The following is a 13621-nucleotide window of genomic DNA, read 5'->3' on the forward strand; positions in this document are numbered from 1 at the left end:
AGTTGCTTGCGGCACGCTAACGTAATTTCCCTTAGGTCCGCTATCACGCTAACGCTATACTAAAACTCTCTAATGTTAAAAAGCGAGGAAGAAATCCTCAAGGGCACCTATCGATAAATATGATACGTCAAGTCACCGAGAAAATGACCAGTAATTTTGGTGACATTTTTACAAGCACAGCATTTTCCGACATATTTTTCCATGCCAAGCCGTCGTACTTACTCCACATGGATACTGAAGGTATGGTGAAAAACTGCCTGCTTTCAATACCAGCTCTCGAAGCGCATCTAGATTCAGTTTCGACGACCATGCCTGCAAATGAAGCAGCAATAAAGTGACAGCAGTTTCGTATTAATTTTTTTAATGCATTTCAGTGCAGTTTAGACATCCTAAAACATTCAGAAATCGAAACTAATTCACTCCTTTTTCACGTCACTGCGCTCCTAAACGATGGGGACGAGGCAGCAGCGTTGGCTTGATCTGGCGCTGTGGCCGGGATCTCTCGCTGAGTACGCTTGTACCGCGTAGTGAGCAGCTGGGAGCGACACTCTGCGTGAATGCACAGCCCTGATGTCAGGGTAGATCATAGGTGTTGCCGCTGCTGCGATGCCGTCACACCGGGGGGGTCACAGCCGAACCAAAGGACTGGGGCCGATTGTTTGCCGTCAGTCTGCAAATGCACACAAAATGGAGGCTTTCCCTCATATTTCGCGGGCGGTGCAAATTTATGCTCGGAACATTGCCCAAAGCAAATGCGCCGGAACTGCTTTGGTTGCAGTTGCTCACCTGTCAAGTACTAGCTGATGTAATGAAATATAGTGAGCGCCGCCGGGGTGGCTCAGTGGTTGTGGTGCCCGGCTGCTGACCCGAAAGACGCGGGTTCGATCCCGGCCGCGGCGGTCGAATTTCGATGGAGGCGAAATTCTAGAGGCCCGTGTACTGTGCGATGTCAGTGCACGTTAAAGAACCCCAGGTGGTCGAAATTTACGGAGCCCTTCCACTACGGCGTCCCCCGTAGCCTGAGTCGCTTTGGGACGTTAAACTCCTCCAAAACCAAACCAGACCGAAATCTATTGAGACCGACGAGTGGACACAAGGACCTCAGCATCAGTAGACTTCATTAATTGTGGCAAAGCCTCCACCTGTTAATACAATCATTACGGATTTTATTGCTTCAGCCAATTACAGTAGTAAGCAACTTTATATAGGGCATTGAGTAACAAGGTTTTGAAAAATGCCCGTCTTTCTGTTCGAGTCATGCATTCTATTAAACAAAATTCAGGATTTCTGATATCTTTCGGTCGGAATAGTAGCTATAAGCTCGTTTCAGAGGCTTTTGTGCCGTATATTCCTGGAAGTCCCAAGACAGCATTCCCTGGGCGATCGGAACGTGCAACAGCTTCTTGATATCGGATATGGAGGCGTCATTCTTCGGTGGTAGCCAGGGCCGGATTAACAAAAAAGGGAGCCCATGGCTAATGCGCATGTAGGCACCTCTCCCTTTACTGATCACCCCCCCCCCCCCCCCCCCCCGTTCCGCCCCCTGCTGCACTACTGGAATATATGCCATGTTTCGTTTCAATTGCACTAAATTTAAAAGAGCGCAGTGCGGTCAATGAGATTCATGCAGCAGTAACGCATCAGCAGTAGTTTTACAGCGCTCAAAACACAACGCGACTCTTGGAACGCGCCACACGTGTCCGTCCGTGGCCGAGTCCCGAACGCCACGAGAGCCTCGTGGGCCGACCGTCAACTTGCGGGGCTGCATGGTAGCTCGCGCCGCCTCCTCTCCTCTTTCAGGGCCGCCGTACACAAGCCGACCGATGGGTTTTCGTTCGCAGCACTGTTTTAATGGTTTTCTTTAATGCTAACGAATTAAAGAAAAGCAGGCTGAGCTAGCTTCCTACAGTTGAGCTGAGTACTCCGGCAGCGACTACGAAATAGAATCACACGTTAGTATATTAAGTTAGAATATTAAAAGTTATTAAAATTACTTTGAGTACACGATCAACTTTCACTACATCCCTCGTGAGGCACATTTGAATAGCAGAATTTATGCCCTGGCTCAGTGGTTAGCGTGCTGGGCTGCTGAGCCGAGTACCCGGGTTCAAACGCAGTCACACGGCGGCCGCGTTTCGGGTGGCGGCGAAATGCAAAAAAGCGCCCGTGTGCTGTGCAATGTCAAAGCTCGTTAAAGATCCCAGGCGGTCGAAATTATTCCTGAGCCCTCCACAACATCGCCTCTTTTCTCCTTTCATTCACACCTTCCTCCTTCCCCGCAAGACGCGGTTGAGTTTTACACCTGCGAGGGAGGCAGTTACTGAACCTTGTATTTCCTCAAAACATAAAATTTTTCACTTGGCTCTACGAAACCAATCCCAAGAAAAAAGAACCAACAAACTAAATTGACCCAGCCGCGGCGGTCGCATTTCGCTGGCGGCGAAATGCTAGAGGCCCGTGTACTATGCGATATGAGGCGTGGTTCGGGTATCCACCGAGATATCTGACACAATTACAGCGCCATTTAAATTAAAATCAATTAAAGAACTCGAGGTGGTCAAAATTATCCAGAGCCTTCCGCTACGGCGTCCCGCATAGCCGGGCTTGATTTGGGACGTTTAAGCCTATAAACCTAAACATAAACCCACAAACGAGTGTTTCGCTTTCCTAGTAGCCGCCGGAGCGCGAAGTGAGACTGGGGGATTTCCAAGAAGCTAGCACAGCCTGACTTGTTTTAGAGCGCAGTTCTTTGGCACCCGTTTCTGCGTTTCGCGGTGTCACCGTCGCCGTTGTCCCTCGTAACCAGCAGTACACACCCTAGTCGTGCTTTAAGCTGCGAAACCAATGGAGCAGGAGCTTGGAAAGCAGAGGGAAGGCGCATAACTGCCCTCTTGGAACAGTGAACACCTCAATCGGGCTTTAAGCTGCGTTGAGGTAGTGACAGATGTGCGCTGCATGCGTTGGCACTGACAACGTTGTGGCAGAAACGCGGCGCTGAAGCCACAGGCCGTCGGTGTTCATTGTGTTCATTGGCTTTGGCGTTGAGGTTTTACACTCCGATCACTTTAAAAAAGGGAAGTAAATAAAACTGGTTTTTGAGGAAAGGAAATGGCGGAGTATCTGTCTCATATCTCGGTGGACACCTGAACCGCGCCGTATGAGAAGGGAGGAAGCAGGAAGTGTGCATAGATGTCTCCCTGGTTCAGTGGACGCCTGAATGCCGCTTATGGGCACGTGGGGTGATGAGAGAGATATGGGGGCTGCATGCGTTAGCCCTGACAACGGTGAGCGAACTCTTGCGATCAACCATTAACTGCCACCTGCCAGGGTGGCAGGAAGGATGGGGACTTTAATGTAGATATAAAGACAAACAGGAAATTTTACCACTTATGCAGGAGAACATCCCGTTCCTCTCGCTCGTAACGCCTCCCACGGCTGTGACAAGCTCACGAAATACTTGCATAGACCTCGTCTTTGAGAGCCAGGCATTGGTGCTGCAAGTCTAGCATATATCCATCTATTTCTCCGACCACAAAGCTTCCTTCACGACAATCAAGAAATGTTAGTGGAGTGTTTCTTGAAGAAGGAATATGTGTGAAAAATAACAAGTTAACTGTAATTGTAGATACATGTCTTGCTCGAATTCCTTGCCTAAATCTATCGAAAAGCTGAAACAGCTGATGAGCTGCGCTCAAATTTCGCTTTAGGAAGTAGCGTAATTGTCTGAATTTTTTCAACTGGGTAAAGCGAAGGAAAAAAAACCGTATAAAACAGTTTTGACAACCCAATGCCATATCTGCGCGAAATTAGAACTCGAATAATCCACCCGTGTAGCTGAGAGATGGATTCTATACTGCGCACGTTTATTTCAACTGTCTGTATACGATACTCGCACAAGTAGACGCCGCTTCAAACGCCGCTGCGCATTCTGATGTCGTTTTGCCTACCTTGCTCTGACGCTAAAGCTTTGCGTACCCTTACATTTGTACGCCATGCAAAGGGCGCAATGCGAGTATTTTTCACATCGAGCACAGCACTGTAGTTTTGGTTTTTGTGGTTTTAAACATTACTGGATTTTTAGCGGATAATAAAAGCAGCTCCAGCGGAATGCTTGGCGCCGAAGCGGGAGTCCTAAAGCGGGTGTTATGCCGACGCCAGGATTCTGAAACACACTATCTTCCGACACCACTGGACGAGGGGATTGATAGGAAACCACGAAAACCTTTCCGCAATCCGTAAGCAAACCCACATCGCTTCGTAAGGAAGGGGACCCCGCTGGGGTGGCGGAGGATTCCTGTTTTTGCAGCTCGGCAAGCTCTTCACAACTGATTTGGCTAAACGACGATATGTTATATGGGGGCCCGTCACCTCGTTATAGTTTTCTCGCTTCATACGTGTCGCTCGAAGTTATATTGCTCGTGGTCCCATATAGTAAGCAGGTTAGAATAATTGGCCCCCCTTCTCCTGCTATTGCAGGTGAGGGAGGCCCTGGGCTGCTGCCACCTTAGCCCCCCCCCCCCCCCCCCCCTTAATTCATTGCTGGTGGTAGCGGACTTTGCAGAACCTTCGTTCCAAGACTATCAAGAACTACCCTGACGCAAGGTGTGACAAAGAAGGCCTTTGATGTCTCTCTTCTAGAGAACTCTAACAGTTAATTTTCGGGTGTGAGCTCCCATGCAGCTGACTTCAAGTGCAGCCCCCCCCCCCCCCCCCCCCCCGAAACTTTCGCTGCCAAGAAAGGTCGCAGTAATGACAGCAAGGTTGTGCTTCACGGTTTGCAACGTTTAACGGTCCGAAACTGCATGTAGGCTATGAGTGAAGCCTTAGCGAAAAGCTCAAGATTTTTTGGGTAGTCCTAGATTTTTTGGGTAGACCTAGATTTTTTGGAAATTGGAAATATTGTGGCTCAGCCAGACAGAAGGTCCTGTTTAAAATGTAACAGCAGGTAAGCTGCGTCTTTCTTTTACGAAAACCAGTACTGTACCCTCTTTCTCTATCTCTCGGGAAGGCAAGCAATTAGACTACCTCCCTCCCTTCGACCTCACCTTGGCGGTGCTGTCCCACCAGGAGCCTCGGGTGACGATGTGGGCAATGCTTCTGGGGGCGGGGTCCAAGCGCCGCACACGACACGATTCAAGGCGGTGGCCCCTCAGTGCGAGATTGGCTGCCACGTCCTCCGGGAATCCTTCTTCGAGATGTAACGGATCACTGCAGAGCGTGAGTGCAGTATATCAAGCCGTGATATTGGGAAACAGCGATGTTAGAATGGCACCGCGATTATTTCGTTGAACTGGCATGGATCTTAGTTTTGAAGGAGATGAGAAGACAGCCGCGGCGACAGGAAGCCCTGCGAACGCCATTTTTCAGCGCTTGAAGTTCGCGTGCTCTATGCAGCCATGTTGTTTGACGCAGTTCAGAAGGCCACGTGCTGCTGCGTTGTTATTTCGTCGTAAAACCTGACATCCCGTTCAAGTAATTCATCAAAAACGATATATAAAAATTAGGCACTCTGCGATATAGAAGCTCCATAGCTCGCGCCGCGGCATTTCACGGGTGACAGTTTTAAAAACCGTACAATCAAAACATCGCTTCCATCTTCCTGTACAGTGGGTATAACTGAGCCGCTGTCAGCGTGACAGTTTTTAGCGCTGCCACACTGATCATAGCGACGTTGTGTTCTCGCTGTAAAAAGGAAGAACGACGGTGTCGATAATAAATACCAGGGTATAAATATGAAATAATGTCCGAAGCAATATTTGGGGTAAAACAGCATCAATCTGCTGAACTGTGAAGGGCGAAGGGCGAAGGTACCAGCAATGAAACTATCTGTTGAGCCCCTTCGGATAGATTTCATACTACGCAATTTGAGTCACTTCGCTGACCTTAAAAGTAAAAAAAAACAACGCTGTTATATATTTGTAGGTTCGAGACTTCAGTCTCAGCCAATTTTAATACATGAAAAGGTTTATCTAGTTTGCACAGCACTTCCCTCAACCGACCTTTAGCAAAGCTGTTGCCGAAACCTTCCAAACAGACACTTGTAGAAGGGTTGAAATGCGAGCCACTTGGTACATTGTAAATTGAAAAAAAAAAACAGTCACAAAAGACAAGGGACAAGAGAACGAGATCGTTGTGGCGTGAACACTCCTTCTCTTGTACCTTGACTTTTGTGACTGTTTTTTTTTAATAGACACTTGTAGCCAGTGAGACAGGCCGGAAGCAGCTGCAGCTGATTGTGATTCCGATGTGTAAAAATTGTTCTAGCATTAGTGGATGCAGTTAACTGTATTATAAACCATAAAAACAGATTTTAGACTACTTCCAACCAAACTATACACAGCGTGTGGGGCAACCAAGTGTGCGCAGAAGTGATGGCACTCTAAGGACGTGTCAATTAAGTCTGAGGTTCGACACGGGAAAAATAGAGGGGCGCGCCGACGAGGAGCAGTGACCCCTTACATCGATTTCAACTGTAGCCACCATCAGAAAAGAAACCTATAGCCTGACATCGTAAGCACTTCGCCAAATTAGACCGCATGACTCACCTGCTTCAAAAGTTTTCTTATTAAACTGAAGTTTCCCACGGCACTGAGTAAATGCAACCACCGACATGACGTCTGTTTGTCAGCTACACCTCCAACAAAAAACTACATGGTCATCATAGTTTACTTCCCGAAGGAGTGCGATTCGGGACGAGCTCAGGAGCTAAGGACTTATAGGTCAAGAGAAAGGAAAAGGATCCCTGTAGTGCTTCCAAGTTGTTGGGAACTAGTAGAAAAGAGCATCAATTTCCTGCGCATAGTGAACCGTGTTATATTCGTATCCGGTGTACTTTAGGTGATTATGAGCCTGACCATTCTTCTCGCTGCCAGTAAGAGTAAATGTAATCAGTGGTTTTTCTGACCAGTTCCGAAAGAAACGAGCTCCAAATCGATGCTGCGCCGCCGACTGGCGTGGTGCCCCTCTCAGTGCGCGTCTACATGTTGCGCACTCACTCCACTCGCAGGGTTCTGCCGGCGCCGATGTAGAGCCTCGGAGCGTCGAGTGCTGCTTGTGGGTCGAGTCCCCGTTCGGCCATTGCCAGGAATATTTGCAGGTCCACCTGGGGTTGCGTATAACCGCCCATTGTGCCTAGGGCGGCCAACCAGTCGCCGCTCGCAGCGTCCGTAACCAGCAAGGGCATAAGAGTGTGGTATGGCTTCTTGCAAGGGCCCGCGCAGTTTGGATGGCCTTCAAGGGCGTTGAATCCTCGGCCGCGGCACTGCGGTACACCATGTAAAACATAACTCGGCAGTTCCTGGAAGAAAGCTGCATGTTATGGCCCTCCAGATGACCAGGAAGCAGCGTGCTACCGTTCTGTTCACACGGAAATGCAAGCTGCACAGCCTGGCGCTTGCGAGAGGGCGAGCAACGTGCGGCTAAAAAAAGGCACCAATATATTCACAGGCGTTACACTGCTTTCTGAATATTCTCAAAGAAGCTTGTCGACCAGCATGACACTCGGTGCTTCTAAAAGGGCCGCTCGAAAAAGAAGATTTCAAGTTCACGAGGATACTGTAAACCGATGCGCGCAATTTTCAGTGCACAACATAGGAAAAAGAGATCCTCTAATTACCATCGTCACTCTGCTGTACAAGATATGGTGATTATTCAAATAATCGATCAAACCTAGCTGTTGGGGTGGGTCAGCGACGAGGCGTTCTCCTACAAACATGAGTTCGCGTGGCCTCGATTACCGTGGCCACGCCACAACAGGAGATGAAAGGAAGAAAGACCCGTGTACGGAGTGCACAATTAGTAAAGCCAGCTGGACGAAAAAATCCAAAACAATGCTCTCTGGCATGCCAACATCGGTGTGGCGTGACCCATAAAAATCTTTTCATTTTTGTACCGTAACAAAACGCAGACGATAAAACAGCACACAGCAGAAGAGCAAGACGACTGCTGCAGCATAAAAGTAGCATGACGTCAAAACAGCAAACGAAGAAAACGCCATATATTGCAAAATGCAAAAGAATTGCTGGAACCAAATACATTAAATAGTTCTGGATTTATGGTTAACAAAGGGTACAAGCACAAACGCAGCAGGCGTGGAAATGAAAGAATACAATACACAACTGATTCATAACAGATGTAACTTAAGCAACACAATGAGTATACAGTTGCAATTTTCTTTTATACATCAAAAAGTACTTTTTTTTTATAGCTGAGCTAAAGTTAAGGGCTAGCTTTATGAACTGGCAAAGAATTCCAAACAAGTGCTCCGTTAAATTTAATGAGCCTTTTCCCATAGAGATTATGAGAGGAAGGTAGGTTAAAATTAGTTAATTTGCAGCTCTTGTATTTCATGACAGAAACTGAAAAAAAGTAATTGGTAGTGGATCATTCGTCACCTTGATTGTATGATTTATCTGAGCTATCTTCAATTCATATAATGCATTTATTGGCAGCACATGGACAGAGCTAAACAGGTATCTACTGGAATGAGTGCTCGCTGAAAATACTTAATGCACGCTTTTGCAGTCAGATCAGAGATCCAGATAAGTCATAAAAGTGTTTCCCCAATACAGTAAGAGAGGTGACTGTGCATAAAAGAAAAGTAAAGAATGTGTGAAATGGGACTTTATTGTCGCAACGGAGTGCCCACCTCACTTTGCAAACAACGGGAGTAAAAAGCAGACGTATACAGTACGGATGTGTCTTCTCCATCTCCTCCATTCCATCAGCTCTGCACTGGAAAACACGTTTCTAATAGCACAACGCGAATTACTATAGACCATGAAGGACGGAACCGGTAGCAGCACCATTTGTTCTTTTACTGCGAATGTCAGTTGCAGGGACTTGACTAGGAGCGGACAGGTCCGTTGTTGCCCGAAGCCGGCACGGGCACGCGTACGCGGCACTGGCCCTTGCTCTGCGCAAGTAAATTATCAGCGCAAGAGTGTACCCGAAAATATTATAATTTTCTGCACGTGTAGCAGGAAATCAGCATACATGACACCTGTGGTGAAGCATGTCCACTCACTGGACAACGGACTTAAGTTTAGCTGCAAGCGGTCTAGAGCACGAACGCTGCCGTCCGTCGTCGCATACGAAAAGATTGTTAGGTTAGCCATGCAGGATGCGCTCTCATTGAGCGTCATGTCCGGCACTAACGATCACTTCTGTTCTCAATCTGTTGGAATGTTAGAAACGAGAATAATGACCAGCTATCTCCACATTGTTTGCTTGATGCAGAATACCAGCGTCCCTATCTCTTCGATATCAGATGACGCCAGCAGTTGTAGTTTTCTGAATCGGTACACCGACAGAATCCGCTCGTCATCTGGTCTGATTCTTCAGCGGTGATACATTTCACTGGCAAGAACGAGGCCGCAGATTTGATCCCGGCTGCGGCGGCAGCATTTAGAACGGTGCAAACGCTTACCGGCTTGGTTTTTTATGCATGCTAAAGAACCTCAAGCGGCCAAAATTAACCCGCGCTAGCTAAACGCGAGTGCAGCAGCACAGGAGCAAAGTCGCTTCTAGGAAAACGATGGTGGGGTAAGGGGGGGGGGGGGGGGGGGGGGGGGGGGTGCATGTACGACTTACGTGGATTGCAAATCCATGATTTTCGACAACAGCGCATCCAAAGCCAAAGAAGTTGCTGTTGATAAAGGCACAAGCGTTGCCGCTGCCGTCGGCTGTCACCAGAAAAACCGTATGGGACTGCTCCGGAGCTGTCGGTAGCCGCATTCCTCTGCAGTCCCGGGTTCTGTGGGAATGACAACAAGCGCGTGTCAATAAAAACCCTTAAATAAAACATGTATAAACCGAGCGCTTTTGAAATTTTAGTGTGCGATGCTTGCCGCTCATAAAATTCGCTAGATTTGTGTTCTCCCATTTCGCGAATCGCAATTGTAGCTGCGGAATGGAAAAGGTTCCCACCCACCGCATAGATAGGACTGCGGCTACGAAAGCCAACCACAAGACGACGGAAAGCTTTTACAAACAGGTTTTGAAGCTGCAGTTGATCGGCTTTTCTCCCATTCTATGGGCAGCGATACCGGAGGTTATGCCTTACATGCGCGAAGTAGTACATATACGTAAATCGAATACTGTGGCTGTGACCTTTAGGGTTCGTAAAGTTTTTTGGAGACTTTGTAAATTCGTATCGCTATCTCACAATATGAATCTTTAACCCAAAGTGATCAGATGAAGAAGGCCAACCCGCTTGTGAAACGTGTGGAGTGGGGTTGTATATGTAGTTTTTTTAAGGTGCAGAAAGACAAATTTTGAAAACCATCCTGTCTATCAGTGAACGGCTTCGTAAACATGAAGTCTCGCTGCAAAAAAATGAAACAGGTTCACACCCATCAGTTCCCTGCTACAACTGCGGCTGCGAAACAAAAGTTCCGGATAGATGTATCTTGTGGAGAAGCAATAAAATTAGTTTGGGTTTAACTCCGCCTAAACCGATGTATGGCGTGCTGTGACGTAAATGGTGACTACTCAAGCGACATCATAGTAACGTGATGGCGCAAATCTCGAACTGTGGAGGTCGCCTTCGGGTCACGCACGGTCAGTCATGGTTGGACATCGAATCTGGTCCGAATCAGCCGTGGTGAAATTTCGGAGTGGCCCGGGAAAAATTCTTGCCGCTTGGCGTCACATTTGGTATGGCAAAGAGCGATGCACAAGCAAGAAGCACAGCCAAGATGCAAGACGCACAGGAAAGATTTTCGCTCGGCTCTGACGATCGTATGAGTGCTTTCGCACCAAATGTGAAGCAAAGGTAGAATATTGTAAGAGAGAATTATAAACATTCCAGGTGTTCCAGCGAAGACTGAGTAATTTTCAGAAATAGGCTTTTTGGGTTAAAATATGACATTCACCGCATAGTATTACTGTTGTTGCCGAACACCGGAAAGCCAGTGAATTATCTTTAGTAAGGTGGTCAACTAAATTCCGATAATTAACTGTTTAACTATCGCAGCTAGGCAACTGGTTGCAATATGTTTTTTTTTGTATCTGGTCGTTAGTAATAGCCAAATCAGTTTTTAGAATTTCGAAAACGCGATTTTTTGTGGTGCTGTAGCTCGAAAAAATTTGGCTACATTGTGCCAAAATACATGCGGTTTCGAAAAGCACACAGCAAAGCAACCTTTCCAGTATACGTAACTAGTCAAAAAAGGCAAACTTTCACACAACTACGCGCACTCATTACAGCCACTCCAAACAGCACCCCCACCTCTCATTTGACCTCATCTCACCTCCCCTCTTTTAACTTTTCATAAGGCTATCGTTTGGCTCTGTTCTGATGGCAGGCATGAAGCGCCTTCCTAAACTTACACTGCATCTTACAGAAACCTACTACTTGAGAGCTCTCAGTAATTAATTTACCGTTCACTGAACAACAAGACGTAATCGCACACTTTACAACCTTGTTCGCAATTAATTACCGTTCAGTAGAAAGCGAAGCATGTGCATCAGTGGGTGTGCAGAACTTATGAGTGTCTACATCTTCTATCGGCGCAGAGGCTGAAACAAAAACACTGAGGGAATTGTCGATGAAGCAGGTTTCGCGAACTTGCTTATCCTCACCGCTCGGGATCCACAAGCCTGGTCCTCGCATGCTCTTTGGAGGTCATCCTGCCGTCCTGGGCGGGTCCCCCGTGGGCCACCCACCCGAGGCCATCCTCGAGCGCCAGCCGCAGTGCCTCCACGACCAGGTGCTCATAGGCAGCTCTGTCCAATTGGCGCAGCTCGAAACGCTCGAGGATGTTGAGTGCTTCTAGGAGCACGCTGCCGTGACTGGGCAGCGGCGTGGTGTGCACTCGAGTACCCCGGTACGTGGTGCTGACCGGCTCCACCAACCCATCGCCGCTCGTTGCCAGGTGCCGGCGAAGGTCGTCGGAGGTGAGCACACCGCCAGCGCGCTGCACGGCTGTCGCCACTGCCTCAGCCACGGGTCCCTCGTAGAAGGCGCCCGCGCCGTCACGGCCCAGGCGCTGCGTCATTCGCAGTTAAATCGATCACTCGCCCTAGATGCTCGCGACTGAAGTATTTACACATCTCAGTGCCAGCGTACATTCTAGCACTCGACATTTCCAGTAGCCCTGTCAGAGCTTCTCGTAAGCCTGTGCTTGTAACCGTAAGCTGTAGTCAACCCATTACAAACTCTGGTCTTCCGACTATCGTACAGCCTTAGGCGACTTCCTAAGGTTGTGCAGTGCTGAAGAAAGGTAAGCTGCCCACCACAGGCATACCAGGTGCTTACGCAATGTCTGTTGGCAGAACTACTCATGCGTTACGTCAAAACGGTGTTATTCTTGGTTCCAAGATATTATCTGGGTACGATTCCTGATTTATAAAGGGCTAGCTACCAAAAGTGGTCGAGCGAATGTCGGAGTGGTCGAGCGAATGTCCGAGTGAACAAAAATCAGCAATATTGTCATGGCATTCAACTGCTGGTTTTCATCATATGAACCAAGCATGTCATCTGTCAGTTTTATGCGCTTCCACCTGTGATTAGGAGTGCGGCGACGCATAGATCAGGACCCAATTCTGGTACATGGAAGAGCAATTCTGTTCTCGATCCGTTTCTGTGGAGTGAAACCGAGTAACCACTCTTTCCAGCCTTAGCCTGTAATTGCCGCTTCTTTTCCAGGCTCCCGGTATGCATGGCACAAGGTGAATGAGCAGTGTGGGGAACGCTTGTGCGTATATGCAACTTGCAATGGCTAGGCGGTGCCACTCGAGCGCAGCGTTCAGTGCCACCAACGCCGGCGCCAACTTCTGGCGGCCAGCGTGACAGGGTTGCTTTTCGAAGCAGCCGTCTGGCAGTCGAGCAAGGCGCTTTATATGGTTGCGGTACCTTTTCTTTTTTTTACGGCTTTAAGGGCATTGAAGGTCCTTCAGACTGTTTTCGTCCATCTATATTGCCTCCAGGACGCCGCCTGTTGCTTCTTATTGTGTGCTTCGCTGCAGCATGCACAGTTCCCTCATAATTTCGTCCTTTAACTTCACATCATACCTCATATTGGAGTTCGTTGCTCGCACCTTGCGACAACGCCGCGAATGTAAGGGGCAGGGTAGTACAGCTGCCGACACGACTGCTTTGATGATTGTAATTAGTTGTTCGCAATGTCTGGCTTTAAGTCTGAGCGGATGCCTTGAACCAGCATAAAGAAAACGTGGGGAAAGCGGGCAGGTAAGCAAACCTTTAATGATGAAGGGTTCATCAAAGAGCTCTTTTAAGATATTATGCACACGTTTTAACAATCGAAAGCGTAACCGCCCACCGCGACATGCTCTAGAATATCACCTGGCGTGATGCTGCCGCCGTGCGCAGCTTCTCTGTGCTGCATTTTGTTTTTGTGTCACGTCGCCTGTTTATGCCGTGCTTATGATTCGCCTGTTATGGCTTTTACCACTGTCGGCACACCTGACTCCCTCAGGAGACTTGTTTCCGAAACCATATCAAATTAAAATTTACTATATATACGTGGATACAGGCAGCTCACTCTTTTTAGTCGGCGTTAAGGCAAGGAAGCTGGACATAGCATATCGCAAAACAACTGCGCACTAGAGCAGGCATAGGGGAGAAAGTCAGAGAAAAAAACAAGTGAACGAGCGGAAC

The 13621-nt window shown here is 48.1% G+C and overlaps 1 pseudogene across 1 annotated transcript in view; it reads right to left on the reverse strand.

Annotated features, from left to right (window-relative positions):
• Window positions 1-344: 344 nt before the first annotated feature.
• The window catches only part of LOC149354997 (uncharacterized), a 32034-nt pseudogene continuing 18757 nt past the window's right edge, over window positions 345-13621 (reverse strand). The window contains exons 5-9 of the transcript XR_016289685.1: window positions 11584-11990; window positions 9592-9754; window positions 6996-7261; window positions 5046-5208; window positions 345-670 (exon numbers count right to left, since the gene is read on the reverse strand). The product of XR_016289685.1 is annotated as an uncharacterized LOC149354997 (transcript). The remainder of the gene's footprint in view (window positions 671-5045; window positions 5209-6995; window positions 7262-9591; window positions 9755-11583; window positions 11991-13621) is intronic.

This window comes from Amblyomma mixtum, chromosome 3 (genome assembly GCF_055824585.1).
Source record: "Amblyomma mixtum isolate Tamu chromosome 3, ASM5582458v1, whole genome shotgun sequence".
In the NCBI taxonomy this organism is placed as follows: Eukaryota; Metazoa; Arthropoda; class Arachnida; order Ixodida; family Ixodidae; genus Amblyomma; species Amblyomma mixtum.